This window comes from Orycteropus afer, unplaced genomic scaffold (assembly GCF_000298275.1).
Source record: "Orycteropus afer afer isolate SDZICR_OR568_19922 unplaced genomic scaffold, OryAfe1.0 scaffold00003, whole genome shotgun sequence".
NCBI classification, from domain to species: domain Eukaryota; kingdom Metazoa; phylum Chordata; class Mammalia; order Tubulidentata; family Orycteropodidae; genus Orycteropus; species Orycteropus afer.
The window spans coordinates 10987678-11000255 of record NW_006921590.1 but is presented as its reverse complement, the minus strand read 5'-3'; the positions used below and the strand labels follow the sequence as shown (position 1 = coordinate 11000255).

Genomic DNA, 12578 nt, shown 5'->3' with positions numbered 1-12578 from the left:
ACACAGAAGAGCATACATCAATTCAACAATTTCTACATGTACATTTCAGTGACATTGGTTCCATTCTTTGAGGTATACAGCTGCACAAATTCCTGTTCTTTAAAGTTACCCACTTCTGGTATTTTTATTGTTGTTATAACAGCACTAGGTGGTTCAATCTTAGCAAAATAATTCACTTTGGCTCTTGTAGTGGATTTCATTAATGGCCTGAATTCCTCACCCTTCCTGTACCAAAGTACTTTGTAATGTGACTGTAGTTCTTTTCACTTAAGCGATGAGTATTTCTCTGCTTCTTGAATTCACAGCAAACAGTGAAAGTGTTCAGCTTTAACTTGTGGCTTTTGAGCCCTTTAAACCCATTGCCATCGAGTCAGTTCTGAGTCATAGCAACCCCCATTGGGTTTCCAAGGCTGTAATCTTTACAGAAGTGGATCGCCTCATGTTTCTTCTGTGGAGCAGCTCGTGAGTTTGAACCACCAACCTTTTCGTTAACAGCCAAATATTTTACCCATTATGCCATCAGAGCTCCTTTAATGGTGTGTGATTATATATTTGTGTGGTTATTGAAGTTACATCTCTCTCCTCTACTTTGATCAATTTGTTCATTGCTATGTTCCCAATGCCTAGAATGGAACCTGGCCCTAGTAAGTCGTCAACAATATATGCAGAAAGAAGAGAGTGCAGTGGTCCTGATGATAGTTGGGTCTCAGACCTGGGAATGACCCACTGACCTGGTTTGCTCAGGGTTGAAAGGTTTTCCAGGATATGGAACTTTCAGTGTTAAACCAGGAAAATTCCAGGCAAACCAGGATGTTGGTCATCCCACTGACACCCCACCTTTGCTACAGACATGTGTATAAAGTGAATTCTTAATGAGGGTTTAATGCTTTTTCATACAGTTGCAGCATTTTTCATTTAAAAAAAGAAAAATAAACAACCAACCTCCCACTAGGACCCCTACCACTCACAACTAAACTAGTTAGTGAATTCATCCTAAATGCTGCAGTTGTTAGAACTATGGAGAGAGCAGGAAAAGAGAAGTGAGCAAAGAGTTGAGGTCTGAGGACCTTCCTCCAGAGGGAAGTGCCCCCTCCTTACTTTCACTACCTTTAGCTTCATGCGTGGAACCACGTCAGAAAGCATGAACCCTGGGCAAGTTGAAATGTTCAGGCTTCCTGACGATGACAAAGATCACTGCAATCTGATCTGGGTGTGGGTGAATGAAGCTGTCCTCAGTGCTCTAGTGACTGTCTTTTCCTGGCACTGATGTTTAACATTTGTGCTAGCATTTTACAATTCACAAATTGTCACACACTACCACCTGACGTCACCACTCAGCTATTCTCATAGGCAGCACCCCTGTTGGGAGACAATTTTCCATGGGTCTGCCCTATTCCTGTACATCTTGTATGCAGAAATACTGACTGCCCTCTTCCATACTATCTTTTTTAAGGATGTTTTTATAGCAGTCTCTCACTATGGTAAAGGACGGGCATGTTTACTGCCCATTGTAGTAAAGATAATGCCTCCTCTGGGGCAAGATTCATGCAGGACTACTGCCCTTTATAAAAGATTCAGGATTTTAAGGTCAGGTTTCTCACTTGTAACACAACCCAGAGAGTCCCTGGGTTGTTCAAACCATTGACACACACAGCTGCTAACCCAAAGGTTGGAGACTTGAGTCAATCTAGAGGCTCCTCAGAAGGTCTGGCAATCTACTTGTGAAAATCAGCCATTGAAAACCTGTGGAGTCCATGCTACAACATGAATGAGTCTCAAAAACCATATGCTCCGTGAAATAAGTCAACCACAACAGGGAAAATACTGAATGATCTCATTTATATGAAATAAGAATATGCAAATGTAGAGAGACCAAAGTTTATTAGTGGTTCCCAGTGACAGGGGGGAAGAGGAAAAGGAGTGTCATTGTTTGGGAAGCAGTGAGAGTTTGTGATGAGAAATGTGGCTGTGATTATGGGTGATGGTTGTACAACATGATTAAGTATGATATCACTAAATTGTATACCTGAAAAATGTTGAATTGGCTAATGCTGTGTTATATGCACTTTTACAACCATTAAAAAAGAAAAACCCTATGGAACACAGTTCTACTCTGACATGCTTGGGGCTGCATGAGTTGGCATTGACTCAATGGCAATTGGCTTTCTTAGCACAACTCACAGAATGTGCAGTTGTCACCTGTCCCTCATCGCATGCCCTGTGGAAATTCCAAACCAAACCAAACTCACTGCTATTGAGTCCTTTCTGACTCATAGCAACTCCAGTGGGTTTTCAAGGCTGTAAATCTTTACAGAAGCAGACTGCCTTATCTTTCTTCCTCGGAGCAGCTAGCGGATTCAAACCACCAATTTTTTGGTTAGCAGCCAAATGCCTTAACCACTATAACAACAGAGCTCCTTCTGTGGAAATTGTGGCTTAGGAAAACAACATAAATACTGATGTCCTGGCTACTGTTACTGCTGCAAGAAATAAACTACCCTTTGCCTCTGACCCAGGCATCTTGTGTCTTCTGTCAGCATCAGAGAAACTGTGGTAGGCTACCTTGCAAGTAGGGTAAAATCTTAGCCCCTTCACAATTCTTGACAGTCACTTAACATGTTCCAAACATAATCTTAACTCCTTAACCCTTCCCCATCCCCACACACAAGTTCCCATCTTCCCCCCTGAGTAAATGGAGTCACCATCCATCTAGTTCCATCTAGTTCCTCCAGTCCCTCAGCAAATCTCCTTGGCTCATCCTCCAGTCCTAATGATATTCTGAGTCCATTTACTTCTTTCCATCTGCACTGCTGCCATCACCATCTGGCCCATTATTGTCCTCTCTCTGCAATGCAGCAAATCAGATCCTGTCACCCCAGTTTTCTCCTCTTCCCAGCCAGACCCTAGCTTTCTCTCATTTCTAGAACACACCAAGCATAGTTCCCTTTTCTCACATTCTTTCCCTGGCTTTGCTTTTCTTTCCCGGGAAATGCCTTTCCTGATCAATGTATTTAATATGAGCCAGCCCAGTACCAGGTTCTTTCCTTCTGGGTACTTGCCACAGATGCTAATTATTTTAGTAATTTATTTATTTGCCTGTTTATGATCTTACCTTCAGTGGGAAGTGTGTGCTGTAAGGGTAGACACCCTGTCTGTATGGCTCATCTAATACTTAGTCCGATACTTGATACATGGATGTTTCTCAATAAATATTTGTGGAACACAAAGTTGTTTTCTAAAGAACAGCCTGTGTTTTAAAGTCCTACACTATTTGACATTTTTGGTGTGATACATGGCATCCACTGCTGTTGAGTCAATTCTGACTCATAGTGACCCAGTGGGATAGAGAATTACACCCATGGGGTTTTCGAGGCTATAAATTTTTAAGGAAGCAGACTGCCACACCTTTCTCCCATGGAGCGAGTGGCAGGTTAGAACCACTGACCTTTGAGTTAGCAGCTAGCTGAGCTCTTTAACAACCACACCAGTTACAAATTCCTTTTTTAAAAAAAGAGACATTTTTATAACTTCCTATGATCTTAACTTTTTTTAGAACTTCATTTCAGAAACATCATATACAGGTCAGATGGCTTTTTGATGGTTTTCTAGGGCTTTTGTGCTGAGTGATAAATGTTCTAATGAAGGTTTAAAAGCTGTAAAATTAGATGCACAGATCTTTTCTAGGAGCTGTTGAAATATGTGGTTTCTTTTAAATCTTGTTGGCCCTCTGAGCCAGCAGCGATATAGTGAAGATTTTGTGAGGGTCATCAGTGTCAGGGAAATCTTTTTGATTCTGAGTGCTCTGAAAAATATTTCATTGTTTTTAACAATACTAAATATTCATGAAAATTGCTCAAAATCTAGCAAAGTGGCTTGCACATTGCTAACACTTAATAACGAATAAAGGACAGATGAGATGTTGGGTTATGATGAACAACACTCTTTTGGAGGCATTTCCTCTCCATGTGTAAAGTGCTCTTGGAATTAACTCGTACATGCATTGACCTGTTTTTCCAGTGCCTCGTGTTGTTACAGTTAAGCTGTCACAGAAAAAAACTGCTTAATTGACTTCATTGGGTGTGAAGAGATGCATATTTGGAGGCTCCTGGGAAGGCATTTGTTTTCCTGATAAGAGGATCAGACATAATACATACAGTTCTTCTCTCTTCACCCTTTTTTCTAGTCTTGAATGTGGATGGGATGGCAGGAGCCCTGGCAGGGTTTTTTGTAATGATAGGGGGAAAGCCCAAAGAAATCTCAGAGCTACCAATTGTGTTAATTTAGGTCCTTCAGGAAGAAAATGCCAAGCTGGAATTACCACGCAAGTATTTTATTAGAACAAATGCCCATGTGAGGGAAAATAGGGAGGGAGCTGAAGAACACTGGGAGAACCATCAGGTAATGATCCAGTCTGACCCCAAGTGAAGAAGAGAAGGAGAAAAGGTTGGGTGGAAGCATCATAGACTGCTGTGACATCTAAGGAAAGTTCAGCAAAGCCATCAGAGAGTCTTCAAACCAAAGTTGGCTGTCAGTGAAGTCCTAGGCCTCTAGGAAATGAAACTGCCTTGGTATCTCTGCTACATGAAGTCATTGGCTGGGAGCCACCTATGGTAGGGATGGCCTTGGCACAAACATTGTAATGAACTTTAAATGCATCAGCTATGGCCCTTGATCAGTTATATTCCCAGTAGCCACGATACTGGTCCCAGGGCCATAATACTAGTCATTGAATCAATGCCAAAACCAACTTCTTCTGGAATACTTGCTCTAAGAGAGAGGGAGAAAAAAGCTCCTATTTGTCTATGTCCTTGTCCCATTTTCTATAACTTGGCTGCTGAGTGCATTCCTAATAGATACAGTTTCACCTCCGTTAAAGCCCAGCCTCCCACTATTTCTGGGCTCCCCTTTTTTCTCCCCTCCTTCTTCTTATTTCTTCTCTCCCCTTTCCTTCCTTCATTTTCTCCTGCAGAGGAGCTTAATTCTCTTTGATACTTGAACTTCTGCCAGCACCTAGTCCTCAAGGTCCCACCTTCAGCCCCAAGTGGTTTATCAAGTTGTTTTTCCCAGAACAAACACTATTCTCTCCAAAACAGGAAATCTGGTGCCAGATGTTAAGATAAAACATTTTCCTCGTTGCATGTGTGCACTGTTGTGCACACATACTCACACACCACAATTATTCTCTAGGGTAGTTTACTTACTTTCCTCTCTAATATGAGAACTAATCCAGAATGAGAACCATATCTTTTTGTGTGTAATTTAAGTTTATTATGAAATATTTACCGCATATAAAAAAGTATCAAGGATAATATAATACCACATGAATTTAACAAATGTTAGCACTTTACCATATTTGCTTTGAGTCTTATTTTAAGAAATAAATTATTACTGATGATGCTAATTATAATAATACAAACATATATAGTGCTGAATATGTACAAGGCCCTGCTATGAATGCTTCATATGTATTAACTCCTTTAAACCTCATAAAACTCTACGATATTAATATTAATAGTGTCAACATTTATCAATAAGGAAACCAGAGCACAGAGATGTTAAGTAACTTGCCCAAATTGTATAGCTAGTAAGTATGAGTGTCAAGAGCTGAATTCAGGCAGACTAGACTAGATGCAGTCTTTGAATCATATTTTATTTATTCTTATGCACAGGGCTTAGAATATAATAATTACCCAATAGATATGTTTTAAATAAATAACCGAATAAAATATATTTGCAAATAAATACATGACTGACTTGAATACAGAATCGAGCTCAGAGTGACCGAATATTTTTTGTGAAATTACCCAAGCCATAAAACATAAATTTTCTATCAAAATACTATCATCTTGAGTCCTAAAATATTTTTTAAATTTCCCATGTCTGGTGGCTTCCTAAGGAGCTGTAGTGATGCAGTGCTTAAGACATTCAGCTGCTAACCAAAAAGTCGATGGTTCAAACCCACCAACCACTCTATGGAAGAAAGATGAAGCAGTCTGCTTCCATAAACATTTACAGCCTTGGAAACCCTATGGGGCAGTTCTACTCTGTCCTATAGTGTCACTATGAGCTGGAATTGACTCAATGGCACGGGTTAGTGGCTTTCTGTAGAAGCCTTGGAGACACAGTGGTTAAGTGCTTGGCTACTAACCAAAAAATTGGTGTTTTGAAACCACCAGCCACTCCTCAGGAGGATGAGGCAGTCTGCTTTTGTAAAGATTTACAGCCTTGGAAACCTTATGGGGCAGTTCTACTCTGTCCTGCAGTGTCACTATGAGTCAGAATCAGCTCTATGGCAATGAGCTTGGTTTAGTGGCTTCCTGAAGAGCCCAAGTGGTTAAGCGAAAGGTCAAGGGTTTGAACCCACCAGCCGGTCTGTGGGAGAAAGATGTGGTAGTTGGCTTCTGTAAAGATTAAACTGAAAAACAAACCCATTGCTGTTGAGTCGATTCCAACTCATACCGACCCTGTAGGACAGAGTAGAACTGCCTCATAGGGTTTCCAAGGCTGTAATTCTTTGTGGAAGCAGACATCATTTTTCTCTCAAGCAGGGGCTAGTGAGTTTGGACTGCTGAACTTTAGGCTAGCAGCCCAGCTCTTAACTACTGTGCCAACAGGATTCTTCCTTGTAAAGAAACCCTATGGGGTGGTTCTACTCTGTCCTATAGAATCACTATGAGTCTGAATCTTCTCCTTGGCAATTTGTTGCTTTGGTTTGTGTGTGTGTGTGTGTGTTTAGTGGCTTCCTCATACCAGCAAAAGGCATAGATCTTGTATTAGTTATCTATTGCTGCATAACAAATTATCCCAACACAAAACAGCTTAAAACAGCAATTGTTGTGTGCCAGTGAGTTGATTCTGACTCGTTGTGAACCTATAGGACATAGTAAAACTACCCCCATAGGATTGCTTAGGCTGTAATCTTTACAGGAGCAGATCTCCAGGCCTTTTTCTTGTGGAGCCACTGGGTGGGTTCTAACCACTGAACTTTTGGTTAGCAGCTGAATACTTAACCATTGTGCCACCAGAGTTCCTTAAAACAACAATGTTGTTGTTAGGTGCTGCCAAATCACCTCCAACTCACAGCGACCCTATGTGCAAAAGAATGAAAGACTGCCTGATCCTGTGCCATCCCCACAAGCCTTGCTATGGTTGAGCCCATCGTGGCAGTCACTGTGTCAATCCATCTCGTTGAGGGTCTTCTCCTTCTTCATTGACCCTCTACCAAGCATGATAACCTTCTCCAGCAACTGGTCCTTTCTGATAATATGGCCAAGTAGGTGAGCCATTCTCTGGCCATTCTCCCTTCCAAGGAGCATTCTGGCTGCACTTCTTCCAGGACAGATTTGTTCATTCTTCTGGCAGTCCATGGTACTTTCAATATTCTTTGCCACCATCACAATTCAAAGATATCAACTCTTCTTCTGTTCTTTTTCAGTGTCCAGCTTTCACATGCATATGAGGCAATTGAAAATACCATGGCTTGGATTATAGGGGCTCTGGTGGCGTAGTGCCTAAAGCACTTGATCGCTAACCAGAAGGCTGTCAGTTCTAATGCACCAGCCACTCCTCGGAAGTAAGGTTGGGCAATCTACTTCTATAGTGATACTGCCTCAGAAACCCAAGGAGGGGTCACTATGAGTTAGGTCTGATTTGACAGCACGTAAAAAAAACAACAACAGTTTTCAAAGTGATATCTTTGCCTCTTAACACTTTAAAGAGGTCTCTGGCAGCAGATTTGCCCAGTGCAATATGTCTGATTTCCTGACTACTATTTCCATGGGCATTGATTGTGGATCCAAGTAAAAAAAATCCTTAACAACTTTAATCTTTTATCTGTTTATCATGATGTTACTTATCGGTACAGTTGTGAGGATTTTTGTTTTCTTTATGTTAAGGTATAATCCATACTGAAGGCTGTAGTCTTTGATCTTCATCAGTAAATGCTTCAAGTCCTCTTCACTTTTAGCAAGCAAGGTTGTGTCATCTGCATATTGCAAATTGTTAATGATCCTTCCTCCAATCCTGATGCCACATTCTTCTTCATTTAATCCAGCTTCTCGGATTATTTGCTGAGCATGCAGATTGAATAAGTATGGGGAAAGGATACAACCCTAATGTACACCCTTTCTGGCTTTAAACCACCCAGTAGATGGCTCTATCCTTCTTCCCAGTCTGTCTTCATCTGGAAGCTCTGCTGAAACCTGTCCACTGTGAGTGACCCTGCTGGTATAGCCTCCAGCCTCATAGCAACATGAAGACATCACAGTATGATAAACTGATGGATGAGTGGTAGAAAACAACCATAATCCTTTATTGTTGCTCATGATTTCTGTCATTTGGGGTTTCAGACTGGGCACAGTGGGGATGGCTTGTCTCAGCTACAAAGTCTAGTCCTTAGCTGGATAACTTGAAGACAAGGACTGAAATCATCTAGCAGTTCCTTCACTCACACACTTGGCAAATGCTCATGTGATGCCTGGGTGACTAGCTAGGACTACTACCTCAGGCTTCTTTACAGCACGAGGATTAGGCTCCAAGGGCAAGTGACTCAGAGACAGAGAGCCAGGCAGAAGACTTTTAGGACCTCAGAAGTCAGATGCTATCACTTTACTTTTATCTATTAGTCAAGGCAATTACAAAGGTCTATCTGGGTTCAGGAGTTCTCCGCTGCTAACTGAAAGGTTGGTGGTTCAAGTCCACTAAGAACTGCCTTAGAAGAAAGACTTGGTGATCTACTTCTTAAAAATCAGCCACTGAAAACCCCATGGAGCATAGTTCTACTCTGACACACACATGAGGTCTCCATGAGTTGGAACTGACTTGACAGCACCTGGTAGTGGGCTGGGCTCAAGGGGAAGGAACATAGGCCTTAATGCTTCATGGAGGCTTATCAATGTCACAATATAAGAAAAGTGGGCATAGTGGGGTATATATTGGTGCAGCATCTATAGAAAATATAATATACCACAAATCCTGAAAAGCAGACAATGTAACAGGTATTCTTTCTCTTAGGAAAGGATAGCAGATTCTTTGAAATCAATTGAGTCTCACTAGAATGTCTGGAAGCTCTGGTAGTGTCATGCCTAAGGCACTTGACTGCTAACCAGAAGGCTGGTGGTTCAAACCCACCAGCCACTCCTCAGAAGGAAGGTTGGGCTATCTACTTCTTCTGCAGTGATACTGCCCCCAGAAACCCAAGGAAGGGTCACTATGAGTTGGGTCTGACTCGAGGGTACATAACAACAACAACAACAGAATGTCTGAGAATGCACTTAACCAAAGTGTCCACTTAAAAGCAGAACAGAAGCAAAAGTTATTGTTCAACTATTATATAACCAGTTCCATCCTTTTTTCTTTACCTTATTGTGGTAGTTAAAGTTACATGTCATCTTGGCTGGGCCTGGTCATGGCTGGGCATCTGGATGTGGTTATTGCCCATGATGAGATTGGTAATCAGCTCTATGGTGGAATCTACTGGAGCAGCTGAGTAGTTGCCTTAGGGATATGGTCTGCTTCCAGAATATAAGAAGCAGCTTTGAAAAAGGGCTCTGGTTTTTGGCACAGTTGGACCCTGCATTTAGCCAAGTCTTCATTCAGCAGCCTGCCATTTTGCTTGCCAATCTTCAGACAGTCTCTGGACTTGAACTAGTAGCCTGCCATGTGGTTTGGTAATCTTGGGACTGTGCCATTTTACTTGTTAACCTTGGGTTTGTCAACCTCAGCATCCAGCAGCTGCTTGCATGAGGAAAACCTCCAGCTTCAGTGGGCTAGGAGCAAGAGCCAGAGCTGAAGCTCAAGGTTGGGGGGCTTTCACCCCGCCCCTAGAGCTGGCACTTTGAACTCAGACTTCTAGCCTCCAAAACTCTAAGAGAATAATTCCCTGTTTGTTAAAGCTGTACATTTGTGGTATGTCTTTTACAGCAGTACTAGAGAACCAAAACACTTATCAGATGTTATCAGCTCTTAAAACGCTGAATACACAGGTAGTCTTAAAAATCTAACTGTCATTTTCTAAAATTCGACAGTGTTTTCCTTTGTCCAGCTTCTCCCCCAGCTTTACTTTGTCTATGAATCCACAGTCTACAGGTCAGCTAAGGCCTCAGGTATATCGGCACTAGCTTTGCCCACAGTTTCATCAATAAAGCCCTATAACCCAGAGCAGATTTGACAAAGGTCGGGGGTTCTACATTATTCCTGCATATGTGTAGAAAGAGCTATTGTCTGGATGGTTTATATTCCTGGGATGAAGCAAATGTAATTCATACCTTGAAGAAATAAAGGCAATATCCTATTTGATCGTTCAAAAGACTTATTCTCCTTGTCCTGATAGAAAATAGCTACTTCCCAGAACTGAGCAAGAAAACATAATAAAGTGGAAAAGCCTCTTGAAGAGGAGGTTATGGTATCTTTGCTCTGAAAGAGAATGGTAGGTCACTTTTAATGGTCACATAACACACATGGTGTTCTTCTGAGACTGGCGGTAAATCGAGTAAACCATAACGTTTGCTTCAGTTGTTACAGAAGTGCTAAGTGCACTGCATTGAAGAATATCTCCTACTAAGGTATTCGTCTCCTGTGCGTGTACAAAGCACCAAGACTCTCAGCAATTGCTGGCTTATCTGGAAATGTTCATAGCGTGAAAAAGGGGAGATGGCGGTGTCTAGAGGGCATCACTGGTGCTTTCTTATTAAAGAAAATATGTCTTTTCCTTCCATTTCCTATGACCCCTTGGTTTCTACTGTCACTACATAAACAGTTATGTAATTTGGGCCATAATTTTTCTAAGGAATGAGTTATTTAAGTTCTCTAATTTAATCATCCTAAGATTATCTTCCTACCTCGATTTAATAAAGGAAATTAAAGTGTGTTTTCTTTTTGTTAGTATCCTCAATGGCCATCTGCTTAAAATTGTGGATATAACCAGCCACTGGAAAGTATGAAAAACAGATCAAGTTTACAAAAAGGTTTCTCTCTTTTTAAAAAGCATGCGAATAAAAATTTTTAAATCTCCAGGAAGGAAAAAAAAATCTGCCAAAATTTTTAGTTGAAGGGGATTTCATTTTGTAGTAAGAGCTGGTAATGTAAAATGATCCCCCCAAATATAAACCCATGGTTTCCTGGTAATTGTGTTATTTTTAAAGCAAACAAGCTATTTTCATCTAATTTATTGTTCTTCAGAAACATTTTTTGTGCAGTCTGGCTGGTAGCAGTCAATGAGACTACATTTGGGCCACCTGTTCCCACTGGTTTTCAATCTTACATGCTAGAAAAATCACTCTAGTCAGTCTTCTCCAGTAAATGTTATTCTGGAACCATATGTATTGTTTTTTATATTAGTATAAATGTTTATTTATTTATTTATTTATTAGTAAAGGAAGGACGTTAAGATTTTTAAACTGCTTGGAAGAATGATAATTTATAGCTTTATTGTGATATAATTAACATGCCATATAATTCATTCATTTAATGTATACAATTCAGTACTTTTTAGCATAATCATAGGACTATGCCACCATCGGGAGCTCTGGTAGCGTAGTGCCTAAGGCATTTGACTACTAACCAGAAGCCTGGCAGTTCAAACCCACCAGCCACTCCTCAGAAGGAAGACTGGGCAATCTACTTCCATAATGATACCACCTCCGAAACCCAAGGAGGAGTCGTTATGAGTCAGGGATTGACTCAAGAGCAGTGAGTTTGGTTTTGGGTTTTTTGGATGCAACCACTACCTACTTTTTAACATTATATTTTTTTTCCCTCCAAAGTGAAACCTCATATGCCTCAGCAGTCTCTCCCTATTCCACCCCACCCCCCGCACTGCCCCAGCCCCAGGTACCCACCAGTCTACACTGGGTCTCTATTGATTTGCCCTTTCTGAATATTTCACATAAAAGATCTTACACAATGTGTAGTCTTTGTGACTGGCTTCTTACACTTAGCATCAGGTTTTGGAGGTTTATCTAAGATGTAGCATATACTGGTACTTCATTCCTTTCTATTTATGAATAATTTTCTTTCATACGGTCTGTCTGTTTATTTCCATTCATAGATGATGGACATTTGAACTATTTCCACTTTTTGAATAATGCTGCTATGAACATTCACACAAGTTTTTGAGTAGACATATGTTTTCCGTTCTCTTGAGTATATACCTAGGAGTGAAATTGCTAGGTCATATGGTAACTCTGTATCTAATTTTTTTAGGCACTGTCAAAATGTTTTCCACAGTGGCTGAACCATTTTACATTTTCACTGGCAATGTATGAGGATCTCAATTTCCCCACATACCAACACCTGTTATTGTCTGTGTTTTTCAATATAACCATCCTGTTGTTGTTGTTCTTGTTAAGTGCCGTTGAGTCATTTCCAACTCATAGCGACACCATGCACAGCAGAACGAAACACTGCCCCATCCCGCGCCAGCCCCACAATCCCTGCTATACTTGAGTCCATCATCGCAGCCACCGTATCAATCCATCTCATTGAAGGCCTCCCCCTCTTTCGTTGACCCTCCACCCTACCAAGCATGACATCCTTCTCCAGGGAATGGTCCCTTCTGACAACATGACCAAAATAGGTGA

General features: G+C 41.1%; 1 pseudogene; it reads left to right on the top strand.

Moving 5' to 3' along the window:
• The first annotated feature begins 1117 nt into the window (after nt 1-1117).
• The window catches only part of LOC103193974, a 23944-nt pseudogene continuing 12483 nt past the window's right edge, over nt 1118-12578 (top strand).